Raw genomic sequence first — 27831 nt, 5'->3', positions numbered from 1 at the left:
TCCAGGATCCAAAAGTGCTGATAATTGTATCCAATGGCCAGAATATTCCAAAGATATCCGTTTTTGTGGACGTTGCCTCAAATCCACTGTTAGCATAACCGCAGGGCCTGTGGAGCCAAAACCTCCTGCTCCTCGATGAGGCCAGCCAGATGGACTTTGGAGCAACTGTGGTATAGGCACAAGTTGAGCAATTTTAGATCCAGCAGGAATATGAATAGGTGGATGAAATGTCCGAGCCATAATGTCAATTGTACCCTGAAAATCAGCATCGATTAATCCAGTTAAAATGTCCAGTCCTTTCATGGTTGCAGATGAACGCCCGATCAGAATAGCACCCATAGGTTGCCCTCTGATTATAATTGGTCCTGTAATTCCAGTAGGTATCTGCTTGGGGGAGGTATCCACCAAGGTAACGTCTACTGCGGTTGCCAGGTCCACCCCGAGGCTCCCGACGGTGGCTGGTTGCCAGGTAACTGGCTGTAAGGAGGCTGGAGTGGTTGGTTGTAAGGCGGCTGAAATTGGGCTGATGCAATTTGTGTCATAGCGCGGGCCCCTTTCGCGCTCCGATTCCCGTTTCCCTGGGATCTCTGACAAGCTGCAGAGCTGTGTGACGGGGTCTGGCAATGAGAACACCATACTGCTCCAGCAGAGCAGTTTCGCCGAAAGTGCCCTAGCTGTCCACAGCGAAAACAATGGAGCTTTGTTTTTCGAGTTGCTGGAGGTGGCCTTGGCTGTCGGAGGGGTGCGAGTGCGGCGAGAACTTGACTATGAGAGGTTTCTGCCTGTGCTTTCAAGCCCTTTCTTAGTTCCTCAATAGCACCGACTAACATAGCCTGATCGCCTGTGGGAATCATAGTAACCCTTTCTAAAAGTTCCTCTATAGACCAATTCCCTGACAAAGTCATTATAAGGTTTCGGATTGAAGCATTCCCATTCTGTAATATACACTGCTTTAATATAGCCCCTTGCATGTACTCAGCCGTTCCTGCTGTTTTGATCGCTGCTGATACCTTATCTACAAAGGACCCCAACGGCTCATCCCGTCCCTGTTTTATAGACATGTAGGACGGAAGACCACCAGGTACCTTTAACTTGTTCAAAGCTTGTCGAGCCAAATCCATAGATTCTCTAATCCTTTCTGGTCCCACGAATGCCTGAGCCTCACTTCTTAGATAAGGACCTAACCCCATCAATTCATCCAGAGTAACTCCATAAAGTGGGTCACCTTGTTGGCGATTTAGACCCACCGACTCCTGGCAGAATGCCTGCCAATGAGCATTGAACAGCAATTGTTGATGTTGAGTAAGTATCAATTTAATAATGCTTTTAATATCACAGGGGAACAGAAGTCCTGACCCCCAGATATAATCTAACATTTGTTTACTGGGTTCCCCCATAACTCCAAACTCACTAACAGTAGCTCATAACTGTGATAATAATTTCCAATCAAAAGGTGAAATACTAGCAGTAAACCCCCCCCCCGGCATTCGGTTCAAAAACTACTGGGAATGCACTCAGCATGTCAGTTGCAGCCTCTAACTCCCCCTCCTGTGCCGCCTGTGCAGCAATCAGCTTCCACATAGCTTCACGCTGATTCACAGACCCCGGCCCGACCCCACCGGGAGCGGCCAGACTCCCAGTAAGTGGGAGATTGGGGCCCCGCAAGCCGGGTGACTGAGAAACTGCCCCGTGAGATACTGGGTCAGAAGACTCGATCGGAGCGGAAGGCTTGACCGCATCCTCAGAGGGCTCAGCAAATGGATTAGTAGGGGGAATATGTACTGTGTTTGTTAATGGGGGGAGCGGCCACGGCCGCTCTTCAGGGGATGAGGAAGGTGGTCCCAAGCATTCAGCAGCAGCCTTAGCTGCTTTCCGTTCTGCGTAATATTGGTCTAAAGCAGTACTAACTATCTTCCATGTTTTACCTAGCTTTTTCCCCAGTTTCTCATCATCACACATAGCATCTCTCACCTTATCTCCTACTTTCTGCCATTCATCACGGTCAAAAACGGTATTAGGGTCAATAAAACAACCTTTAGCCAACCCCCATGCTGTCAACGCCATTAAATCACTCTTTATGTCCTTAACCTTAATCCCCCGCTTTTCTAAAAAGCAAGATAACAGATCAAAAGCAGCTTGCCTCTCCATTCCGATTTACGGAACTGCGCACTCACTTCCACCCCTCGAGGTTTTCGGCCACTTTTCCTCTCTGGTGCGTGCGAAATTCACCTCGCAAGTCCGGCAGTGTCCAGATCTTGTCTGTACAGTCGTCTGATCAGTGCGCCCCACTGCTTCGACCCTCCGGGGTGTTCGGAGCCAGATGCCTTCTCGGTCGTGGCTACATCACCTCCCAAATAGATCCAGCCAAAAGGGGAGCGAGACCCTTGGACGTCGGGGTCACGATTATGCTGAGAAATGGAGGCTTGACAATCCAATATGGGTTTACTACAAGCTTCAGTTTATTGATACAGTACACAGTTTTATAGTGTAGTTAACTAGATCATGCATATTCTGTAATCGTACAATATTATTGGTTATATACTTCCACGCCCTAAGTTTGGCTACTTGCCTTAACATGTATCTATGTTTATCTATAATGCCTGATTTCTGCATCCTTGTTACCAATTAACGCATTCTCGACGGCTCCCACCACCTCTATGTTGCAGCCAAGGTTATGGGGACATAGATCGCTGATTGGACGCAGGTATCTAATTAATAGTTGGCTGAATATGGCTATTGTTAAGAAGCGGCTTGTTAAGAAGCAATCTATCTACGTCGGTGTGCCCCTTCTCTAGAAGCCAGCTTTCCACAGCAGTACAAATCAGAGGTTCTGTTACCCCACGCAAACGCTCTTCAGCAATGAGAACTAGATATATCCCTCGACGTGAGTTGTGGTATTTCCTGTGTAACAGTAGAAAAAACATAAACAAGTGAAATAGACAACCCACTACTGTCCTAGCACGACGAGTGCGTGAATTGAAAGAAGGCAAAACTCAGAGAAAGAACTCCACCAGAAGGGAAGTAGCTCTACTCAACATGTCTGATTCCCTTGAAGAAACCTCTAACACGAATGCCCACCATGGTTAGAGGGGCCCTGCCTCTAGCCAGGTAGAGGCCAGGGAACACCGTATTTTTTAGACTGTGTAGATTCGGTAGCCTGGCACATCAGAGCCACAAGAATATGAGGCTTTAGTTGACACTGGTGCACAATGCATGATAATTCCATCGCGACATGTGACAACAGAACCTGTTTCTATTTCCAGCGTTACAAGAAGATCACAAGACTTGACCCTAGTGAAAGCTGAAGTGAACCTGACTGGAAGAAAGTAGAAAGAACATTCCATTGTGACTGGCCCAAAAGCTCCATGTATTTTGAGTATAGACTTCCTCCGAAATAGATATTTCAAAGACCCAAAGGGACTCAAGTGAGCATTTAGAATAGCTGCTGTGGAGACAAAGAGCATTAAGCAATTGAACACCTTGCCTAGACTGTCAGAGAACCCATCTGCAGCAAGACTCCTAAAAAAAGAAGAGCAACAAATACCGATTGCAACCTCGATTGTACACCGCCGACAGTACCGGACAACTCGTGATGCCGTGATTCCCATTCACAAACTAATCCATGAGCTAGAGAACCAAAAAGTGGCCAGCAAGACCCATTCATCCTTTAACAGCCCCATCTGGCCTGTGCGAAAATCTGAAGGAGAATAGAAATTAACTGTAAACTATTGTGCCTTAAATAAAGTAACTCCACCTCTGAGTGCTGCCGTACCAAACATACTGGAGCTCCAGTATGAGCTAGAGTCCAAAGCAACAAAGTGGTATGCCACTATTAACATTGCAAATGCATTTTTCTCCATTCCTGTAGCAGCAGAGTGCAGACCTCAGTTTGCTTTCACCTGGAAGGGCGTGCAGTACACGTGGAACCAATTATCCCAGAGATAGAAACACAGTCCCACCATTTGTCATGGACTGATCCAAGCTGCATTGGAAAAGGGTGGGGCTCCAAAACATTTGCAATACATTGACGACATCATTGTGTGGGGGGACACAACAGAAAAAGTATTTGAAAAAAGAAAAGAAATCATCCAAATTCTCCTGAAAGCCGGTTTCGCCATAAAAAAGAACAAAGTCAAAGAGCCTGCCAAAGAGATCCAGTTCCTAAGAGTGAAGTAGCAAGATAGACGGCGTCAGATTCCTACTGAGGTTATCAATAAAATCACCTCAATGTCCCCCCCAACCAACAAAAAAAAGACACAAGCTTTCCTGGGAGCCATAAGCTTTTAGAAAATGCACATCCCCGAATACACCCAGATTGTGAGTCCTCTCTACTTAGTTACCCGTAAAAAAAATAATTTCCACTGGAGCCCTGAACAACAGCAAGCTTTCACCCAGATCAAGCAGGAGATTGCTCATGCAGTAGCCCTTAACCCAGTCAGGACAGGGCCAGAAGTAAAGAATGTGCTTTACTCTGCAGCTAGAAACCATAGTCTGTCCTGGAACCTTTGGCAGAAAATGCCTGGTGAGACTCGGGGTTGTCCATTGAGATTCTAGAACCGAAGTTACAGAGGGTCTGAAACCAACTACACCCCAACAGAGAAAAAATCTTAGCAGCATACGAAAGAGTCCAAGCTGCCTCAGAAGTTATTGGCACAGAAGCACAACTCCTCCTAGCACCTCGACTACCGGTGCTGGGGTGGATGTTTAAAGCAGAGGTTCCATCTCCTCACCATGCCACCAATAGCACATGAAGCAAATAGATTGCCCTTATCACACAGCGCGCCCATATGAGAAATCTAAATTGCCCTAAAATTTTAAAAATAATTACAAATTGACCTAAAAGTGAAGATTTTAGTCTTATTGAAAAAAAAGAGCTAGAACAAGTAACTCGTGCGGAGGAAGCTCCACCATACAACCAACTGCCAGCAAACAAAACACGCTATGCTCTTTTCACTGATAGTTCCTGTCGTCTTGTACAGACAAAACGAAAATAGAAAGCAGCTGTGTAAAACCCCACAGGATGAGTTGCAAAAGCTAGAGAAGAAGAGAGTAAATCAAGTCAATTCGCTGAGCTCAAAACCGTTCAGTTAGCCCTGGACATTGCTAAAAAAGAAAAATGACCAAAGCTCTACCTCTATACTGATTCATAGATAGTAGCCAATGCTCTATGGGGTTGGCTGGAAAAGTAGAAGAAAGCTGGTTAGCAGCATAGGAGAAAACCAATTTGAGCAGCGAAAGAGTAAAAAGACATCGCTAGCCGGGCAAAAAAACTACCTGTAAAAGTCCGCCATGTAGACGCCCATGTCCCCAAGAGTCGAGCTAATGAAAAACACCGAAACAACGAACAAGTAGATCAAGCTGCAAAGATAAAGGTGTCCCAAGTAGACTTAGATTAGCAGCATAAAGGAGATTTATTCCTAGCTCGATGGGCCCATGATGCCTCAGGCCATCAGGGCAAAGATGCCACGTATAAGTGAGCACGAGACCGAAGGGTAGATCTAACCATGAACTGCATCTCTCAAGTTATCCATGACTGTGAAACGTGTGCTGCCATCAAGCAAGCTAAGCGGGTGAAACCCCTGTGGTATAGTAGAAAGTGGTCAAAATACAAGTATGGTGAAGTCTGGCAAATTAATTACATCACACTCCCTCAAACCCGCCATGGCAAGCGCTATGTGCTCACAATAGTAGAAGCCACCACTGAGTGGCTAAAAACCTCCCCTGTGCCTCATGCCACTGCTCGTAACACCATCCTGGGCCTTGAAAACCAAGTCCTGTAGAGGCATGGTACCCCTGAGAAAATTGAATCAAATAACGGAACTCATTTTAAAATTAGCCTCATAAACAACTGAGCTAGAGACCATGGCATTGAGTGGGTGTACCACATCCCTTATCATGCACCAGCCGCTGGCAAAGTGGAACGGTATAATAGACTGTTAAAAACCACCCTAAAGGCACTGAGTAAAAGAACTTATAAAAATTGGGAGCGACATTTAGCAAAAGCCACCTAGTTAGTCAATATCCGAGGCTCCATCAACCGAGCAGGTCCTGCCCAATCTTAGCTTCTACATACAATAGATAGAAATAAAGTCCCAGCAGTACATGCCAGAAGCTTGTTAAAAAAAACTGTCTAGATTAATTCTACATCACATAAAGACAAACCCATTCGGGGGGTTGTCTTTGCTCAGAGACCAAGGTGTACTTAGTAGCTAATGCAAGAAAATAGAAAAACACGATGTGTCCCACAGAAAAATTTAATTTTGAATGAGAACCACATGTAAAGTTAAGATGACAACATATCACCATTTACTAAATAACATTATTTATACATAGTTATGTGTATATATATATGTGTATATATGTATATATATATGTGTATGTATGTATATATGTGTATATACATGTGTGTATTTAAAATTAAAAAATGTTAAAGTGGGCTTTAAGCCAATGCTATGAAATAAGGGGTAGAATGTCATGGAGTGATTTTATGATAATCCTTTATCCACTATCGTTGGCTTATATGCTCAAAGAAAAAATGTGGTCCTGTCACTTTAACTACATTTAGCCACAGAGAGAAACGTGGATTGTTTTGAAAACTTTTTCCCAAGCCTTGCTTCGGGGGAACATTCTTCGCTCGGCAGGGACTGCGCGCTGGACGGCGGTCAGAGTGAACAGTGAGCTCTGTTCCGGTTCTTTTTTTTTTCCTTCTTTTCTTTTTATTTTTTTTCTTCATTTGGACCCCTTTTCTTCGATCTGCTTTGTCACCCGGAGACCCAAGAGAGCCAGAAGACAGCAGAGCTCTCAGAGAACTCCACCCGGCCCCGGGGGGGGGCGAGGAGGAGAGGGGCTGCCTCTGAAGAAAAGGACTTTTTAATCAGGTTGAATAATTCCTTTTCACCTTGGTTTTCCCCTTCTCCTGTACCTTGCAGGGCACTCTGCGTAGTTTTGTTAAATAAATAGTTTTTTCTTCACTTCCATCTAAGAGGTTCTATTGTGGGTGGGGGAGGGGGTGTCAAAGCCATTCTCTCTCAGAAGAAAAAAAGTTTTATCATTAATCCAGGACATTTTGCTAGAGCTGTCCTCCAACATTATTTCTCCGGCAGCGCTGTGTTCCACCATTATCATTCCGCAGGAAACAAGGACCTGACTTCCAGTGGCTCCGCATGGCGCCGCCACCGCCGTGGTGTGGTGAGTACGGGTCCGCCTCCCGTTTCACATCTGATGGTCCCGGATCAAAAGGGTGATTATAATCACTGACCTTGGAATCGTAGAAACTAGGCATAGGTGGGGTGGATGGCTTAGGGGAACTCGCTTCCAAATCCACAAAATGGCGATTTGCGCCGTCAAGATGGCGGCCGTCCATGTGGCTTTCTGTTTCTGCGTGCTTCTCTTTCAGAGCCGCCATTACCATGATCCATGTAGAGAGATGCCTACAATCTTCAAATTCGCCATTTCTGGCAATATCAAAGAGTCTCTGTCCCATTGCCTACCAGGTTTTAACATGCATGGACACCCAGCCCCGCAAGGCATTAAATTTAGCATTGGAGATGTCTTCAAGCTGCCGATGCAGGAGCCTTTTCATAAAATCCAGGCTCCGCCTTTGCTCCAGGGATATTCTATTTCCCATTCTTCCCTGCCGCTTGCCTGAGTAAAGTGCGATGCGTGCTTCTTTGGTTCCTTTCTCGGAACTTCCTTTCTCTTGTAAATCCTTAAGTCTAGCAGGGAGATACTACCAGCACAGTCTATTTCCTTCCACTGTGTTTATAAGTCCCTGTATCGGGCAGCCATTTGTAGCATCAGGGAGCAAGGCACAATCTCCTTGGATGTGGTTCAGAAAATCCTTTGTTAACAAAGAAGCATGCCTTTTTATACCCTTCAAATGGTGGGCTAGGTGTGGATTGGCTGTGCAGTCTCAATCACACACTTTCCCGTCCAATCACCATGCAGTGTCCATGCGTCTTGCTGACCAATCCCAGCCTCTCGCAGGAGGCATTTGGGCGGACCTAACAGCCATCTCCCACAGTAAGAATCCAATTCAACATTTGAATCCCAAATTTCATCAGAGTTTTTCTGAATTTCATTACTCTCATCCTCAGGTGATGTTATCAACTCTGGAATTTCTTTAAAATTCACAGAGATTGGGTTTTTTGATGATGTTAATTCGAATTTTTCTTCCAAGGTTTTTGTTTTCTCCTTGGATTCTTTTAGTTCTTGCTTTAATTTGTCATGTTCTCTTATCACTTCCGTCTGCCAATCACATGCAGCTTTTAGATATAAAGCAAGTGCATGAGAAATTATATTTTCTCTATTTTTATTTGTCAGCCATTCTTGCGGATTGTATAATTTTTCATGGATTTTTTTCCCACTCAAACCAGTTATCTACTGGAAGAGGGTTAACACTGTGGCCCCGTTACCAGCTTGCTAAGTCCTCAGTCTGATTATAATTGTTCGCCATTACCCTGCTCGCTGCATTAAAATGTTATGAATGGACATGATTTAGAGGGGCTAGAAGTTACTAATTTAGGAGGGCTAGAAGCTGAATAATAATCTTCTGGAACTGATTAAGGAGGCCAGAGGTTGGATAATGATTTACTAGGAACTGCTTGCTGAAAATACTGTATCATTTGCTTAATGATTTTGTGCCTGCCTAGCAAAAGGGAGGATCCAGAGAAGAAAGCCAAATAATTGAGAAAAATTACTTAGTGTGACTGAACATCCTGCTCTCGGACCCCAGAACTAGCTCAAGTTAGTTCTAAGGTTTGGACTTGGACCAAGAACCAAGGGAGCATGGGCAAGGGAACAGGGTGAAGAGTTCATCCTGAGGAAGACTATTAACTTTGTCCCTCATTTATCTTCGGGACCCTCGCCCACATTTAATCCGTGACACTGTGCATGCACGAGCATATTTAAATGAACTTTGAACTCATTATAATATGATGTGAGGATAGGTAATGAATATGTATAGGGGCTTTGTCTAACTTTATGCATATGTAACCTGTAACTTGATATAAACCAAGTGAAGTGCTGCTGACGGTGTGCATGCCTTTGGAGGGGCTACCCCCCATGCACCTCAGCTGGAATAAAAGCATACCTGCTTCATAACTACTTGAGTTGTGGAGTTAATCTGTGCCTCAGTGACAAAGGGAACTTTGAAGTGGTCAGAAGGAGGGCTTTCAGGCCCTGTGTTGCAAGCTAAATTTTTTAACAATTCTGGACCTTGGTTTACCAAAATATGGCACTTAGCAAAGCCCTTTTTGGCTGTGATACGTAGCTCATGGTTATTATACAAAGAGAAATGAGGCATATCAACTGAGCTTAACCAATTGGCATAATGATTCTGTAATGATATGTACTACACATCCATATGTTTTCATTGCGGCAACTGATGTTAAAGTCAAGGTAGAGAATCACACATTTACATGACTATCACTGATCCCTATTATTTTAGTTGTATTACTAATCATAATGTGTACCAATTAAAGGTATCTATTACCGTACATATGCAAAGACTAGCAGAATTATGGCTTCTGGTGAATCTGACCCGAGAATGGGAAGGAGAATAAGAATTAGGACAATTGGCAAGACTACTTAAAACACCCAAGAACTGATCAAAGAGATTCATTAGATGGCTAATAGCTTTTACCATCTCCGCAATAATAATAGCAGCAACAGCTGCTGTCACGACGATGGCACTTGTCCCGGGTTAATGATAAGACTCTCTCTCCTCCGAGAGCGAAGGGCCCCGACACCCCCTCCCCCACCCACAACAGAACCTCTTAGATGGAAGTGAAGAAAAAACTATTTATTTAACAAAACCATGCAGAGTGCCCTACAAGGCACAGGGGAAGGGGAAAAAACAAGGTGAAAGGCAGTTATTCAACCTGATTAAAAAGTCCTTTTCTCAGACGCAGTCCCTCTCCTCCTCGCCCCCCACCCGGGGCCGGGTGGAGCTCTCTGGAGAGCTCTGCTGTCCTCTGGCCCTCCTGGGTCTCCGGGTGGCAAAGCAGATCGAAGAGAAGGGGTCCAAACGAGGAAAAAGAAGAAGAATGGAAAAAATGGGAACAGAGCTCACTCCGACCCCCGTCCAGCACGCAGTCTCTGCCGGGCGACGAATCCTCCCCCGGAGCGAGGCTTGGAGAAAATGTTTTCAAAACAACCCGCGTTTCTCTCTGCGGCTGGGTGCAGTTAAAGAGACAGGACCACACATTTTTACACATTTTTTTTCTTTCTTGGGCATATAAGCCAACGATAGGGGATAAAGGATTATCATATCATCAATCCAAGACAGCACTTATAAAAGCTGTTCAAACTGCTCATGCTGTTGCTAATGTGTTAGGTAACTCTACAGCAGAAATGGCCATGCAAACAAGTTTTAGCTAGATTAGATGCATTGGAAGCAGCATTAGTATGGTTCAGAGATCGATAAGCTTTAAACACTCGCCTGAAACTTCACTACAATTGGGAACAGCAGCACCAGGGGTTGTGTGTTACTCCCCTTCACTAAAATCAAACCACTTGTGGCTAGGAACATGTTAAAGTCCATTTACAGGGTGCCTTTGCTACTAAAATTAACGGTGGAGTGCAAGATTTGGCCAAATCCCTGAAACAGCAAATGGCAAGTGTGCAAAAGCTGGCAGAACAAAATGGTCACCTCCAAGGAGACGAAGCCCAGGTGCTTGCTGCCATTGTCATGAACTCTTTGTACAAAAAACAAAAAAGGGGGAGATGTGGGAGTGGTGCCAAACACCTGGCATCCTAACCAAGATGAAAAATAGAAAATATCAACCCTAAGGGCCCTGCTAAATTGTGTGCTTGCTGAAGGATGCTATGGAATTTCATTTCTTGGCAGAACACTGCCATGTGAGTGTGACCATGTGGCTTATTGTGATTGAAAATAATCACATGTATGAAATGCTTGAGACATGTTTTGTGTGTTACAAAACCAGCAAGATGCCTTAGGGACCAAAGAGAAGATGATTGTTTATCTGTAATGAGATTAAATAAAAGGGGACTTGCCTGAGAACGGGGACTGGGACAGAGATGAGGAGAAAAACAACACCTGCCTGTCGCTGTTGAGCCGCTAGCAGAGGATCCCAGTTCTCAGTGTAGCAAGAAAAGGCGTTTATTATTTTGATTTCCATATATATATAGACTTTTCAGAGGTCGCCCAGATTGGTCTGTCAGAAACCTCCCCCTAGGCCCAATTGGCCAAGCCTGAACTGTCCAAGTTTCGAGACACTGTTTGAAAAACATCCAGACTTTATCTTTGTTTATGAAACACAGCAGAATGTTCTCACGAGAAAGACCTGTGCTAGCCACACCTGCCAAGCCCAACACTATAACATTGTATCTGTGTGTTTTCTTATCATTGCCGAGGTGTATATATATATATATATATATATATATATATATAATATATATAATATATATAATATATATATTATATATATTATATATATAATATATATAATATATATAATATATATTATATAATATATATATAATATATATAATATATTATAGATATTATATATATATTTATATATTATAATATATAATATATTATAAATTATATATATTATATATTAATATATATATTTTTATATTTAGTTTTATATTTGTTTTATATTTATTATTTATTTTATATTTAGTTTTTTCTTTACATTTAAACCTGGTTGGCAACATGTACTATATTAAAGTCTGGCCATGAATCAGGCAAGATTGAAATCCAGTCAAAATTAATACAGTGGGATGCCGAAAAACTGGGTGGATGGAAAAGAGTTAAAGTCACTGGAGTAAACAGAGCAAATGTTATCTGTGAAACTGTGCTGGTTTGAAGGTAAACCAGCAGGAGGAATAAACTCCACAAAATATCTTGCGAGAGATTCCAAGTTGGAGCTACAATTTCATAGGAAAATTACAATTAAGGCAATAGTACGAAAACACTGGCTTAAACAACCTAAGTCAGAATACAACCTGACACCCTGTTGGTCAGGGTGGTGGTGTTGCCGGAATGATGCTTGCTATATTCTTTACACATATATTTGTAGCTCTGTATCCTATTATTGTATGCATAGCTAGTCCCAGTACTTTTCCCTGCCCTGATAGGCAGAAATACAAAACACATTACAGAGCTCCAAGATGGGGGTTCAAGTCTCCTATCCTATCTTGGTTCTTCCTATGATCCGAGGTTGAAAACAGCTCTTCAAGACACATTTTCATAAACAATGTTTAGTCCCTATCTAAGGAAGGGGGGGGAGGGGGGGGGCACAGCATTCAAAGAGGGTTGAACGGGGAGAATTATTTCATCATTTATGCTTCTAATTGGTGATTTTTGTCAGTTATGCTAATTTGCTAAATTTATAAAACTGTATTCACCCCATGCAGGGGCAGGCATTTGGGAATTTTCCATATCTGCCCCTTGGAGGCCTCCAATAGAGACCAGCCATTGTATTACTTCCTATACTAATATTATCTCAAAAGTGTGTTGTTTTATTTCTAGGCTCTTTATGGCATCTGTGGCAGCAATCTGATTAAATGGTGGTTGCAGTCCCGTTGGAGTGATGGACGTGGTCTTGTTGAAGCAGTGATCCTGTGGAACGGTCCGGTCATTCTCTGGAAGTCCAGTGATAGTTGTTGAGAGCTCTTGTCCTCTGGGTATCCTCTGGTGGCATTGTGGTGTCCCAAGCCCCAGACTATATACAGGCGGGAATGTTTGGTACCTCACCCAAGCGGGGATTTTCACAATGGGGTGATGTCATTCTATGAGACATTCTGGGGAGTCCTTGATGGCCCATTACCAGAGATGGCCCCCTCAGGGTGGGTGGTGCTGTTGCTTCCCCGGAGGGAGATTACAGTTGAGTCGTGCCGAAGATAAAGAAACGCTGCTCTACCCATTTTAACAGCTCATCAGAAGGTAATGTAGATGGTGGTAGAATATATTGGTTACACCCCATATTGTAACACAGGACAGAAACTGATATGGTTCATTCATGGCTCCTGGATGAGAAGTGGAAATCTGTTAATCTTAACACTAAAAGAAACCCAGACTGCATTCCCTAATTCTAGTTGCATTGGTTTTGCTTGGCCCAGGTTTTGGTAGTGGGAGGGAGGGCACAAAAATGGCTCCTTGTGAGAAGTTTCTGGAAGCTTTCACCATGTTCAGCAGAACCAATCTCTGATGGCTCTGAAGATGATGGACATGCTGCTGGCCAAGCCTGGGCCAATTAGAGATGTTGGTTACGCCTCTGTGATAACATATTTAAGAAGAAATCAAAACAATGTGCAGACGCAGTTCTTTCTAACCAGAGAAGGAGGAGGAGGTGAGAACATGTGAGGGAAAAAAACATGGAGACACCAAGGTCAGTGAAGAAGGAGGAGGAGGAGGTGCTCCAGGCAGCGGAGCCAAATTTCCTCTGCAGCCTGTGGTGAAGACCATGGTGGAGCAGGCTGTCTCCCTGCAGCCCATGGAGTCCACAGGGGATGCAGAGATGCACTTGCAGCCCGTGGGGAGGTGCCCCATGCTGGAGCGAGTGGATGCCTGGAGGGGGCTGTGTTCCAGTTAGAGACCCCATGGAGGGAGAGGCCTTGCTCCCAAGATAGAACAGCCTGTCTTGAAAGTCTGCACCCGGTGGACAAGTGACCCATGCTGCAGCAGTTTCTGTCTGCCCATGGGAGGCTCACGTTGCAGCAGCACGCGTGTGTGCTGCTGCTTGTGAGATGGACCCACACCAGAGGAGTTCACAGAGAACTGTCTCCCGTGGAAGGGACCCCACAGCAACGCAGGGGAAGGACTCCTCTCCCTGAGCAGCAGAAGTAGATTCTGGTGATTAACTGACCTAAACCCCCACACCCTGTCCCCCTGCACTATTGGTGGGAAGGAGGGAGGGGTTGAGGAGACGAACAGTGTCTTGAGGGTTTATTTCACTTCTCATTAGCCTCATCTGACTCTGTTATTAATAAATTCACTTTGCAACTTTAAGATGAGCCTGTTTTGTCCTTGGAGATTTTCTCCTGGTTCCTTACCTCACTCATGGACCCTTTGTGTGTTAACTTTTTTCCTCTTCTCTGCCCAGCTGTGGCAGGGGAAAGCGGAGTGAGCAGATGTTGTAGGTGCCTGGCATTTGGATAGGGCCTAAACCATGGCACTAGTACATCACAATGCTGGATTTTTGCCACAACGCAAAATAAAATTTCTGAAGTTATAGCTAATTTGGCTTTACTAAGAACTGCAGTATTAAATATTGCAAACCTAACAGCCAAAATACTAACAGCTGCAGTCGGCAGTGACGAGATGGTTTTACACATCTCTTCTAATTCTCTTATCTGGCCAGTTTATTACCAGCAATTAAATAATAGTGCTTCACCTTTAACCACTGCTGTGCTATCCAGAGGACTCCCTAAAAAAAAAAAGGGGAAGGTTTATGTTGTTTTCTTCTTCCAGGAATGCCAGCACACCACCACCACCATCATCCCCCCCCTCCCCACACCCCTGCCCAAATCAGAGGAATGAGTTCAGAGTCAGGGTGCTGCCAGCAGATTTACGTGAGAAGATTCACAGCCAAAAAGATGTGATAATCACTTTTCTGTTAAGCTCTTTTAACTTTAAGTTACTTTTGTGGCATACACAGGAACTGAATCAACACTCGATAGATTGTTCCTTCTTTTTTTAAAAATAATGATCAGTCTATAGTAGGTCAAATTTTCACTTTCCTTTTTATAGGAACCTGCTAACAGATGAAATCAAGCTGCTTGAAACCGATGGAAATTTTAACTGCCCCCATAATTGCTTGTATTTTAATTTTATTGTAGTTCATTAATTTTGGTGATTTGTGTGTTTTCATCAGAGCAACTTTTGGGGAGACCAAATATTAGTAGGATGTATTGTTAGTTTGATTTTTGCTAAGTTTATTTTGTCTTTTTACTGAAAAAAAAAGAATAGTGTGGAAAAGCTTTTACATTTATCTTATGGACATATACTTTTGTTTCAACCAGTTGAGAATTAGAAAACTCAACTGTACTGGGAGTTGGTACAAGGATTTATGCATATTTGGAATCATGCAAACATATATTAACCTTCCTAGTTCTGCCCCAGAAGGCTTTAAATTTTTTATGATTTGGCTAAATTTTTAAAATATACTAATGAGTGAACTAGAGGATCTTAACAAAACAAAAGAAAACATTACATGGGAAATGGTTGAGTCCCTCCCTTCTTACACGAGAAGAAAGGGCAGCCATGGACTGCAAATGGGAAATGGATAAAATACAGAAAAGTCTTTTACCAGCTCTCAAGCAACTTTACCTGTAACCATTTTTGGAACCAAATATGTTATCAATCATAAGACATTCCAAAGTAAATCAGAGATTTGTATTCTCGCTTGAACGTCTAATGTACTATTGAGTTTCCTACCATGTGTCCTAAGAAAGTATTTTAATTTTATCTTACTTTTTTTATCTATTCTAATCAATGTAGTAGCTATAGTACATTTTGCACCACTCATGCTTCTTAGTTGTGGGTGCAATTCACTGTAGTAGTAATTGTAAAGGAATGTGATGAGGGCAATCGCCCACTGAAATTCAAAACAAAAAAGAAAAAGAGGGGAAAAAGCAACAACTAAGTTTGAAAGGGAATTAATTTTACTTATAACCCCACCAACAGTAAAGCCACAGGTTTTGTTTTGTGTCAAAATTAAACCACAATGGAGCTGTATACTATTCCCTAGAGAAGAGAGTATAGGCCTGAAGTAAAGATGTGTTTGTATGAAAATCTTTTAAATGAAAACTTTTTTTGTATTTTGTATGAGAACTTTGTATGCTAAAAGTTACATATAGGGCTCACATCTAACAGGCACAGTATTGTGGAATACCTCAATTTGGGCAAAGGCATCTTTTAATAACCACACCCTAATATTATTTCCAAAATGAGATCCTAACATTATTCCAGTGGATCTTAACATTAAATTGGTGTCAGAAGTGGGATCATAACAGACAGTACTGAAGCAAGGCACTTAGGATCTCTGTCACGTAATGTGGATATAGACCAGGGGATTGTAAGGAGGCTGGAACTTCTCAGCATCTGGACACAACTCTTAGCAAGTGTGAAGGAGAGATACCTTTGCCAAGAAGATCTCCAGCTGCAGCAAAGCCCTTGGAAGACCATGGAGCAAGGAATCCAGTGCTTGCGAGAACTGGCTGTGACAGAGATCCTTTTTTCAAATTATGACCAAACCACTAAGAGTCCAGACCTGGTAAAATGTACAACACTAATGTAGGTCAGACTTGCATGACTTAGGAACACAAGCATACTCCCACTTCCTAGCGACGCTGCAATGGAATGAGGGAAATGAGACAGTGGGTGCTACGACAAGAAGGCTCCGGACATATGAAGATATTGTTGACACCCTGACATGAGCCCAAGTCTCGACAATGAAAACAGATTTGATCGAGCATATGTGGAAACTGGAAAAGAAGATTGAAGAGACCCATCAGAAACTCAGCAAGGTGCTTAAAGAGAGCCTTCTCCAAGTCTCGTCAACACAGACCAGAGCCCCTGTTATCAGAAACAAGCATCCCCTGGCTAGGGAAAGGGGGTACACCCCATGAGCCAACCTGTCATTCTTCCTGAGTGAGCATGGGGAAGACATGGGAAGATGGGATGGAAAACCTACCTCTGTCCTAGCAGCATGGGTGCATCAGCTAAAGGAGGAAACTACTAACAGAGGGAATTCTGCAAGAATGAATGCAGCTCCAGTTTCCTGTGACCGAGCTGCTAGGCATAACAGAAGGGAGGATGACATGTCTGATCTCCTTGAAGCGACCTCCAGAACGTATGTCCAGGGAGGGAACAATAGCAAGAACTAGAGGGGCCCTGCCTCTAGCCAGTAGAGGCCAGGGAAAATCAGGTCTATTGGACTGTGTGGATCCAATGGCCTGGCACATCAGAACCACAAAAATACAAGGCTTTGGTTGTTGACACAGGTGTACAGTGTACTCAGATACCATTGGGATATGTGGGGGCAGAACCTGTTTCCATTGCTGAGGTGATGGGGGGGTCTCAGCAGTTGAGTCTTTTGGAAGCTGAGGTGAGCTTGACTGGGAAATAGTGGAAGAAACACCCTATTGTGACTGGTCCAGAGGCCCCCGTGCATTCTTGGTATGGATTACCTTAGGAGTGGATATTTCAAAGACCTGAAAGGACCGGGACCCACTCCAGAGTCTCAGCAGAATAAATCCTTTCAGACAAAATAGCCTTCCAGGTTTTGTTTTTCTCCTGTTCCCTGTTGTTTTGTCTGTCCCAAGAGAGCATTAAATCACGGAAATTTGTTTGCCACAATACTTTCTTTGTCCTCCCAGGCCAGTTGGTGCTTTTGTGCCCTAGGGGTGGGGAGTGCCAGGTGGCATTTTGCCTTTGCTGCTTTTGTAGGTTAACCATTTTTCTCTGTATTGTTGTGTTGTTTGTGAGTTTTGCCTCAGTAAAATTGTGACTAACATTTTTAACCTCTTGCAGTCTTGTTTTCTTTGCTTTCCCCTCCACTGTTGTGGGGGTAGGGGCTCGAGTAGTCTTAACTTTTCCTCACTGAATTTTTAAAACCAGTACAAAGGGAATGTTTGTTATTCAAAGCCCTATAGATTACCTCCAGCACAGTTAATACGCTCAGGTACTGGATACCTTTCTCCATGGCGTTCCTCTTGCCTGGGCGTGCTACTTGGTCATCCTTGAGAGAATAACTTTCCATCACACTTGACAGGAGTTGCCTCCAGAGGCTGAGAGTTTCTGTCCTCTTCCCAATCCCCTTGTCGATGCCCACATCCTGGGACAGGGATCCCAGTTTCTTGGCTTCACTACCATCTAGTTTCATATCATGGGCCACAATATCCCAGCATTGGAGCAGCCAGGCCAGTAAGGACTCACCCAACTGGCAGCTGAAATATTTTTGCATATCTCACAGGTCGCCTGGGGATAGGGATTGGGTGATTATCTCTGGCCCTACTGCTTCCTCCTGTTCTGACAGCCTTGCTTCCTCTTCATCCCTCACTACATGAACTGATTTAGTCTTGGATTTCTTCTTCTGTATAGGGATAACTGCTACCAGCATGAGTTGTTCCTCTGGTTTAGCTACAGTTTGAGTGGCCACAGTGCCTGTTGGTCTGCTTTCCTCTTTCTCCTCCTGAGGGTGCTGTCTAGTGACAAGCAGTGTCCAGTAAATAGCAGTCAGGCCCCAGTACAATGCAATAAGTTGTTCCTATCTGGAGTTGCCACTGAAGTGCGGATTGACTCCACAACTCAAATAGTTATGAAGTAGGTCTGTGTTTATTCCAGCTGGGGTGCATGGGGGGTAGCCCCTCCAAAGGCATGCACACTGTCAGCAGCACTTCACTAGGTTTATATTAGGTTACAGGTTACATATGCATAAAGTTACACAATGCCCCATACATATTCATTACCGATCCCCGCTTCGTATTATAAGTTCAAAGTTCATTTAAATATGTTCGCGCAAGCGCAGTGTCACAGATTAATTGTGGGCGAGGGTCCCGAAGATAAATGAGGGACAAAGTTAATAGTCTTCCTCAGGATGAACTCTTCACCCTGTTCCCTTGCGCATGCTCCCTTGGTTCTTGGTCCAAGTCCAAACCTTAGAACTAACTTGAGCTAGTTCTGGGGTCCGAGAGCAGGATGTTCAGTCACACTAAGTAATTTTTCTCAATTATTTGGCTTTCTTCTCTATATCCTCCCTTTTACTAGGTAGGCACAAAATCATTAAGCAAATGATACATTGTCTTCAGCAAGCAAATCTTAGTAAATTATTATCCAATCTCTGGCCTTCTAAATCAGTTCAAAAAATTATTATCCATGTTCTATTTCCCCTAAATCAGTAAATTCTACCCCCCCCTAAATCAGTCCCCCCTTTTCTATAAAATTAGTAAATTCTTTTACTAGTAAATGGATTCTTCGAGCAAGCTTTTGCGATAAGTATCTCTCAATGCCTTTCCATGTACATTCAAGAAAGTGGTTAAAATGGATAGCCTCTTTAACATCCTATAATTCCAAACAAATAACATAACAGAAAATGCAAGGCCAATACCTACCAAAATTAGTAAAACAATACATCCTGTCTTGCTTTTTGTAAGACTCTGCTTATTTCCTCTGCATCATGGTGAATGGTTATTAAAGTTTTCTTTCCCCTTTTTGGAATTCCTTTTAGGATGTTAATTAAGTCTTGATGCTCTACTAATTGTCTTACTAACGTAAGGTTCATCCCAATAGGTGTTGATGATAATTCATTATACATTGTGTAACTGGACTTTATCAATTGATGAGATACAACTGGTGCCAAATACAAAAGTCACACCCAATAATCTTCACAAAATTACAAATACAAAAATTAACATGATTCTTAACATCCAAAGTAAAGCTGTCATTATCTATTTTTATAGAAACACACATTGTTCTTAAACAAACACAACCCTGACCAATATATACAAGTACAGTTCTCTGACTAGTATCCGGGTGAACTTCAAAGTGGCAAATGCTTTGCTCAACATCTAAACATATGTCTTTGGCATTGATTGTGTTACTCTCACAGATAAGCTCTTGTTGTTCTCGTATAATACAAATTTCTAAATTTATAGTTTGCCATTTCTTATCAACCATCCAGGCCCATACTTTATGTTCAGGAGGATAATATCAACATTAATGTCACTTGGGTCACCGGAAGTATTGTTACTAGTAAATTTCTGGCAACAACACAAGGCAAACACATTTTGTTTAACACAATTCTAATCTTCAGTAGGACATATTTCTTTTGAAATATTAGAGTGGATTTTAAATGCCAAATTGAAATTTGTTAAAAATTGCCAAAAACTAAAATAGAAAAGGCTTTTTACATTGGGAACCACATTCTATTTTTTACATCCCACCTGGATTCTTTCATTAATGATACCAGGCAGGCTTATGATCCACTCATCTGGATTCCAAACCCATTCAGGCGGGTGGCAAATTTCATCATCATGCATTACAATTATAGCCAAATTCGGACAGCTGTCTGTAGGGTAGTGTCTCTGAAAGCTGGTATGCCCTATGAGGGCATGTGACCAAGGCCATTCAGTATTACCCTGGCTAAAAGTACCTCCTTTTCCTTGAAGTATGGTTATAATTGTGTGTGGTGGTTTTGATTGGCTCAAAACATCAGTAAAGTATTTTTTAACATCTAGGAGAAATTTGGACTTTTCAGAAGCTGTTGTGGTAGGCCTGGGGAGGTGTCTGAGAGGTGGGGAGTGGCACAAAGATGGATTCTGTGTGTCCTGAGTGAAAGTTTTGGAAGTTTTTACATTAAGTCTAGCAGAGCTAATCTCTGGTAGCTCTGAGAGTGATAGACGTGCTGCCGGCCAAGTTTGGGCCAATTAGAGGTGCTAGTTACACCTCTGTGAAAACATATTTAAGAAGAAATCAAAACAAGGTAGGCATGCACTTCTCTGTAGTTAGAGGAAGAGGAGGTGGAGGTGAAAATATGTGAAGAGAGAACAGCATGGAGATGCCAAGGTCAGTGAAGAAGGTGGGGGAGGAGGTGCTCCAGGTGCCAGAGCTGAAAACCCTCTGCTAGCTGTGGTGAAGGCCATGGGAGAGCAGGAGGTTCCCCTGCAGCCCATGGAGTCCACAGGAGTGCAGAAATTCACCCACAGCCCACGCCAGAAGAGCAGGTGAATGCCTAGAAAACCTGAACCAGTGGCAGTCTCATCTAAGAGTTAAAACTGCGAAGGTCTTGCAAAGGAAAGAAAGGCCTTGCTCCTGGCATGGAAGCAGCCTGGCCTCGGCTTGGGAGAGTCTGCACAGCACCCTATGGACAAAGAGACTCATGTTGCAGCAGAATTTGGGCGGGATGTTGCTCCTGAGATTGGACCCATGCCAAAGAAGTTCCCAGAGGACTGTCTCTCGTGGGAGGGACTCCATGGCTAAGTAGAGAACCCCTCTCCCTGATTGGGCTGACCAGAGAAACCCTCAACCTGCCCCCTGTCTGTGTTGTTGGATTGGAAAAGAGGGAAGGGGGATGAGCGGAAAGACTACTTCTTAAGAGGGTGGGGGTGAGAGCAGAAAAAAACTGTCTGGAGAGAGAGAGAGAGAGAGAAATAAGTAGAAATAAAGAGTATTTGTAGTAGAAGAATTGTGGTGATGAATAGATTTATGGATCTGCTCTGTGGACTGAGAAAATACCTCACACCCTGCCTCCCTACCCGTGCTTGTTTGTTATAAAAGAAGAACGGGAGTGAATATTATAAGTTCATAAGGGAGGGGGGGAAGTGAACAAAAATAGTGTATGAAAAGTTTATTTTTGCTTTGCATTTATCCTCCAACTCTGTTAAGTAATTAAATCACTTTTTGCAACTTTAAGTTAAAGCCTCTTTACCCTTTCTTCGTGCGTCCTCCTAGCAATGTCCTATCTCATTTAACTCATGAGATTAGTGTGTGTTTTTACAGTTTTTTTCTTTCCCCTCTCCTTCACATCTGCAGCAAAAGAGAGCTGAAGTGTCAGCGTTTAGTCAGGGTCAAACCCTGACATTGTGAGAACACCAACGAGAGTAACTTTTCTAATTGCATTCATTTTACCCCAGTAAATTTCAATTTCAGTTCATTATCGTTAGAAGCCACTTTCCAAGGGGTCTCTGGAGCCTTCTTCACTCGAGTATGATGAATCCAGGCGTTCTGTTCTTTGATTTTGATCTCAGTGAAGGTGGTAAGGAGTACTTGAAATGGTCCTTCCCACTGTGGCTCCAAAGTTTTCTCTGTAAGAGACTTAACATAAACATAATCGCCAGGTTGAATGTTGTGTACTGGGCTGTCTAGGCCTCGACTCCGAGTTCCAGCTACATGCTTTTCAATTTCCCTGAGTTGCTTACTCAAGGCCACCATATAAGCGGTCAGTGTTTCCTCCCCAGCTTGGGTGGATAGTCCTTTCTGTACTCCGTATGGTCTCCCATAGAGCATCTCAAAAGGACTTAATTTTTCTTTAGTTCTGGGTTTAGTTCGGATTCGTAATAATGCAAGTGGAAGAGATTGGGGCCATGTTAAATTGGCTTCTTGCCCCAATCTTACAATTTGCTGTTTGATTAGGTGGTTCATTTTCTCCACCTGACCACTTGACTGCGGGTGGTATGGGGTGTGAAGCTCCCAATCTATGCCCAAATGATGGCTAACTTGTTGTACCACCTTTGAAATGAAATGTGGTCCTCTATCTGAGGACATTGTGGCTGGAACGCTGAAGCGTGGTATTATTTCTTGTAGCAGTAGCTTGGTTAACTCCCGGGCTTTGACAGTTCTAGTGGGAAAGGCTTCTGGCCATCCTGAAAAGGTATCTGTTAATACCAACAAATACCGATACCCCCCTTTTCTTGGGAGTTCCAAAAAATCAATTTGCCACTGCTGTCCAGGCCCATTCCCTTTCCCAATTTGGCCCAATTTTGGTTTGGGGATATTTTTAGGGCTAGTCTGGAGGCAAAGGTCACACTGTCTGGTTACCTGTGTGATGGTAGCATATAAATTTGTGGCAATAACTTTTTTCAATTAAATATTTGTGTATCTATTCCCCATTGTGTCTGTCTTGCATGGGAGACAGGAGCCTTATGAGTTTCTGCAGTTTGCCAGGCTTCTGGCAACAGATTAGGGTAGCTAGCTCCCCAAGACTCGGTCCTGTTCGCAAGGTTCTTTGATATTTGGCCGATTAGTCTAAAAATACCATTTATTAGACACAGAAAATAACAAACATACAAACATAGAACAGATTGACATACATACACACACAATAAATGCATAATTGCAAAACTATAATAGTTAAAATGCAATTATGGGGTAAATGCTTGCTTGAACTATAAAAATAGTTAAAAATGCAAGTTAAGAAAGGTACCTATAAGTTAGCCAGAATAATACAATTTAGGAAACCAATGATCTTACCAAAATCCAATTTTGGTGCTGGGATACATTAGAGTCCGCTCTCAATCTTGCAAGAAGTTACCACAGAGCTTGCATCCAAACTCTGGGGAGAAGTCTTCTTCATGCTCAGTGTCCATGTAGAAAAGCTTCTACCTTTTCTGAAATTTCGTGAGCTTTTTATAGGATAAGAATATGCCGAGTGGGTCACTAAAAATTTCTCACATTCTCTCTACATTACTGTTGGGGGTTGAGAATTTCTTCCCATTCCTGTTACTAAGCAACAAATAGTCCGATGTTTAGAGCGATCAAGTCTTTTGTAAAAGACAAAAGCTAGGTTTTTGGGCAGGGCACGGTAAGGGAAGAGCCAGCCCTGGAAAGGCTCTCTCGTGGTTCGGACGCTGAGGGTAGAGGCTGCTGGCTCTTTGCTTTCCAGCTGCTACCAGAGGAAATCCAGCTGTGCCCTGTTTCTCTTCTGTCCTGGCTGGGTGAGCTTTGATTCAACTTTTCTTTCCACTGGGAAGGGCGCGTTTCCCCGGGCTGCGTTTTCCCGCAGCTGCCGCCGGGAAAGTCCGGCTGCCTCTGCTGCCTGCCCCTGCCCTCTGCCGCACAAGACCGCGGCGTCTGCTGTGACTGCAGAAATCGTTGCTACCTCGCTGCTAGCCGGGAGGGAGCCAGTGCCTGATCCTGCCTCCCTGCTTTCTGCCGCTCCGAGCTGCCTGGCTGCCTGCTCTTCAGCCTGTCCGCCATCATCCAGCTGCCTGAGGCTGACCTGACCCTGCGCCATAGCGCCACCTGCAGCCGCTCGGGAGTCATCGCACCTGCCCTGCCCGGCCGGGAGCTCAACAGCGCCCCTGCTGCTTGCAACCGTGATTACACCACACGGGAAAAGGCTTGGCAGCTCCCAAGTTACCTGTTATTGGTTTTCTGGTTCTAGTTGTGGTTGCTATTGTTATTGTTTGTTTATAGATACTAGTAAAGAACTGATATTCCTTTTTTCCCATACTTTTGCCTGACAGCCCTTGATTTACAAAATTAAATAATTCGGAGGGAGGGAAAAAAAAAGAAAAATCACATTCTCTGTTCTAAGGGAGGGTTTCAACCACTTTTGGGAGACACCTGTCTTTCAAACCAAGACAATTCCACAGGGTAGTGTCTTTTCAGACTTTTGGACGCCACCAGGTGACCCTGATTAGGCTATCAACCTAATCTGAGCCATCCATCTTCTGCGACCCAGCAGGGAGAGTAAGGGGGGAACGTCCTGCCACAGTGTCTTTTGGTGTTCTTTTCTTACTAATGCACACACTAAATGAGAGGGAATGACCAACCTCCCCTGTGCAGTAATAGCCCAACCCTCTTCATTATATGACTCATCCTGATCTTCAATTAGTTTTCTGTCCTCTTTGTTATAGGTTGGCTTACCTTCTAGGGAGATTTGGCCATCTGGAATTAAAGCCCCTTCAGTTGTCACCTCACCTTTCACTGCTTCTTTTGCCTTTCCATCCGCCAGATCATTTCCTTCTTCCAATTCTGAGCTCACTTTCTGGTGTGCCTTAATGTGCATGATTGCTACTTTTTCAGGTAGCTGGACTGCTTCCAACAGTCGGATTATCTCTTGTGCATGTTTAATGTTTTTTCCTTGTGAGTTCAACAGTCCCCTTTCTTTCCAAATGGCTCCGTGTGCATGTACAACTCCAAATGCGTATTTCAAGTCTGTATAAATGTTTATCTTTTTCCCTTTGGCTATTTCCAAAGCACGGGTTAAAGCAATTATTTCAGCTTTCTGGGCAGAAGTGCTTATTGGTAGGGGTCCAGATTCTATTGCCTTTTTGCTGGTGGTGACTGCATACCCTGCATGTCGCTTTCCACTGATGATGTAGCTGCTCCCATCAGAAAACCAGGTCTCTGCATCGTCCAAAGGTGTATCCCTCAGATCTAGACGGCTGGAGTATGTGGCTTCAATAGTTTCCAGGCAGTCGTGGTGCACCTGCTCCCCGTTGTTTCCACTGAGAAAAGAAGCTGGGTTGACAATGTTAGTGACCACTATTTCCACATCGTCCCGCTCCACCATGATGGCTTGGTATTTCAGGAACCTCTGTGGGGAAAGCCAGTGTCCGCCTTTCACTTCCAGCACTGCAGACACTGTATGGGACACTAGCACAGTCATTTTCTGGCCCAAGGTGAACTTGCGTGCCTCTTGGATGTTTAGCACGACTGCTGCGACAGCCCTGAGGCACCCCAGCCACCCTTTGGCTACTGCGTCTAGTTGCTTAGAGAAATAAGCAACTGCCTGTCGATATGGGCCCAGGTCTTGTGCTAGTATTCTCAGAGCAATCCCCCATTTCTCATGAGAAAACAGAAAAAATGGTTTACTCACATCTGGAAGTCCCAAAGCTGGAGCTGACATCAGGGCGTTCTTCAGTTGTTTGAAGGCACTCGTGGCCTCTTTCATCCACTGAAGATCTCTGCTTTCCTTTTTGATGAGCTCATACAAAGGTTTTACAAGGACCCCATAAGTAAGGATCCAAAGACTACACCATCCTGTCATCCCCAGGGAAGTCTGTAGCTCCTTTACAGTTTGGGGTTTCGGGGTTTGGCAAATGGCCTCTTTCCGGTCTTGTTTCAAAGTTCGCTGCCCAGCACTGATTTCATAGCCCAAATAAATTACTTTTGGTTTTACTACTTGAGCTTTTTTCTTGGACACCCTGTACCCTTGGAGCCCCAGGAAATTTAGTAAACTTACTGTCCAGAGTACACAGGCTTCTTCTGTCTGGGTAGCTGTTAGGATGTGATCAACATATTACAGTAGCTTCCCTTCTTCAGAGGGGGCTTCCCAGGATTCCAGGTCTTTTGATAGTTGATCCCCAAATAGGGTGGGACTGTTCTTGAACCCTTGAGGCAACACCATCCAAGTGAGTTGAGTTTTGTGTCCGCTTTTGGGATTTTCCCATTTGAACGCGAATATTTTCTGGCTGGCTTCGTGGAGAGGGAGGCAAAAGAAGGCATCTTTCAAATCTAAAACAGTAAACCAGGTTAGTGTTTAAAAATAGAGTTTGTACCAGCAAAACATATGCTAGTTGAACAAGCTGAACAAGGCCTCAGTAAAAATCCTAGCAAAGTGTCGTGAGAAAGGTACCAAGAAAATGCAGCTGTGCCTCTGAGCAATAAGGGAGTACCGTAAAGAATGTACCAGGAGGGAATTCATGATTAAGAAAAAATGAAGGAGGAACACTAAGAGTGTGAGAAGAGAATGCAATGTAGATTGTGATCTGTGTAGCTATAATTAGAAACATTGTAATAGTATATAACCTGCTCACGCCATGAAATAAATGGAACTTGCTTATATCTCACATTGAGACTGCTGCTTGCTCACTCTCGCCACGATTTCAAACAACAGGTTAGTTCAGGTGTTACCTCAGTTAGTGTGTAGGGGTTTAACACCACAGGATAGAGGTCCTCAGTTATTTTGTTTACTGCCCTTAAATTTTGTACCACCCGATATAACCCATCAGGCTTGCAGACTGGTAAAATGGGGGTGTTGACATCAGATTTGCACTCTCTCTATTGCCCTAGCTGTAAAAGGTTTTCAATCACTGGGTTAATTCCTTCCTTATCCTCTTTCTTAAGGGGATATTGCTTAACTCTAACTGGTTGTTTCCCTTCTTTCAACTTAATTTGTATCGGGGGTGCATTTTTAGCTCTTCCAGGTAAGTTTGTTGCCCATACCCCAGGGAACACTTGGTTCATAATTTCTTCACTAATTTCTACCTTAGCCTCTGTGGTTGTTAGCATTAAACTTAATACTTCTACATACTGTTGATCATTTACCTCCAGAGTAATTTCCCCGTCTTTGAATGAAATGGTTGCTTGTAACTGTTCCAACAGATCTCTGACCAAAAGGGCTTTTGGAGATCTGGGCATGTACAAAAACCTGTGAATACCCCATTGCTTTCCCAGTTTATACTTTAAAGGTTTGCAAAAATATGCTTTTTCAGATTGGCCAGTTGCCCCTTGAACCATGATATAATCATCCCCCACCGGCATTAAAGCTTCATTTAAAACCGAATATGTTGTCCCTGTGTCCACCAAAAATTCTATTTCTTTTTCCCCCAGCTTCATTATAATCAGTGGATCTGCTAGGGTGGAGTCCTCCAGTCCTCTTCAGTCTTCTTTCATGTGTGCGACGACCCCTTCTCGGCCTCATCTTCTTTGCTGGTTGTTCTGCTTTCTTTTTGGACATTGGTTCTTCCAATGACCAAATTCCTTACAGTTAGCACACTGATCTTTACCTAACCTAGATGGGCCTTATCTGGGTGGTCCCTGTCTGGGTGGTTCTTGCTCATGTTTTCCCTTTCTTTCTTTCTTAAAAACAACATTAACTGTAATAGTGTGTTATATTCTAAAGGCCCATGAAGAGGCCATTTAATTCCATCTTCTAGCTTGTACAAAGGCCACTACTGAGTTAAAAATTTGATAAGAGTTCTTTTATCTTCTATACCTCTGCTCCCTGCAATTTCCTTCCAATGTGCTAAAACACAGCCAAGTGGAGTTGTTTTAGGAACTTCTTTGCTTTGCCCAGTTCCCATCTTATCTACTTCCTTTTCTTGGTTTTATCTCTTTTACCAGGCAAACCTCTTTTCACACTGCCTTACTGCTTTTTTTCCCAATTTTCCTCCCGCACTGACCAGGTTTCAGGAGCTAAATGACTTTCCACACACTAAGGCAATAACAACTGCCTCTGACCACTCTGTCACAATACTAAGCGCGTCTCTTTCGTTAAGGCCTCCGCTTTTTATTTCAGCTATTCTATGTCGAGCTTGAATTTCAGAATCCTCACATACTGAACACTGCGGCGGCTACTTCTGAAGTCATAACCAGAAGTGCTTTAAATGCCACAGGAAAGTTCTTTCAGT

At 43.5% G+C, this 27831-nt stretch overlaps 2 long non-coding RNA genes and 1 pseudogene across 2 annotated transcripts in view; 2 read left to right on the top strand and 1 right to left on the bottom strand.

Annotated features, from left to right (window-relative positions):
- The window catches only part of LOC146425434 (uncharacterized), a 30214-nt gene extending 16157 nt beyond the window's left edge, over nucleotides 1-14057 (top strand). Inside the window, exon 3 of the long non-coding RNA XR_014846545.1 lies at nucleotides 12503-14057. This is a non-coding gene — a long non-coding RNA (uncharacterized LOC146425434). The remainder of the gene's footprint in view (nucleotides 1-12502) is intronic.
- LOC146425435 (uncharacterized) lies at nucleotides 417-2235 on the bottom strand (annotated as a pseudogene).
- Nucleotides 14058-20384: 6327 nt separating the features above from the next.
- The window catches only part of LOC146425433 (uncharacterized), a 34875-nt gene continuing 27428 nt past the window's right edge, over nucleotides 20385-27831 (top strand). Inside the window, exon 1 of the long non-coding RNA XR_014846616.1 lies at nucleotides 20385-20697. This is a non-coding gene — a long non-coding RNA (uncharacterized LOC146425433). The remainder of the gene's footprint in view (nucleotides 20698-27831) is intronic.

The sequence above is a fragment of the Lichenostomus cassidix genome, chromosome W, assembly GCF_008360975.1.
Source record: "Lichenostomus cassidix isolate B80296 chromosome W, HeHo_3.0, whole genome shotgun sequence".
NCBI lineage: Eukaryota > Metazoa > Chordata > Aves > Passeriformes > Meliphagidae > Lichenostomus > Lichenostomus cassidix.
The sequence above is the reverse complement of the archived record's forward strand: the minus strand, read 5'-3'. Positions and strand labels throughout refer to the sequence as shown.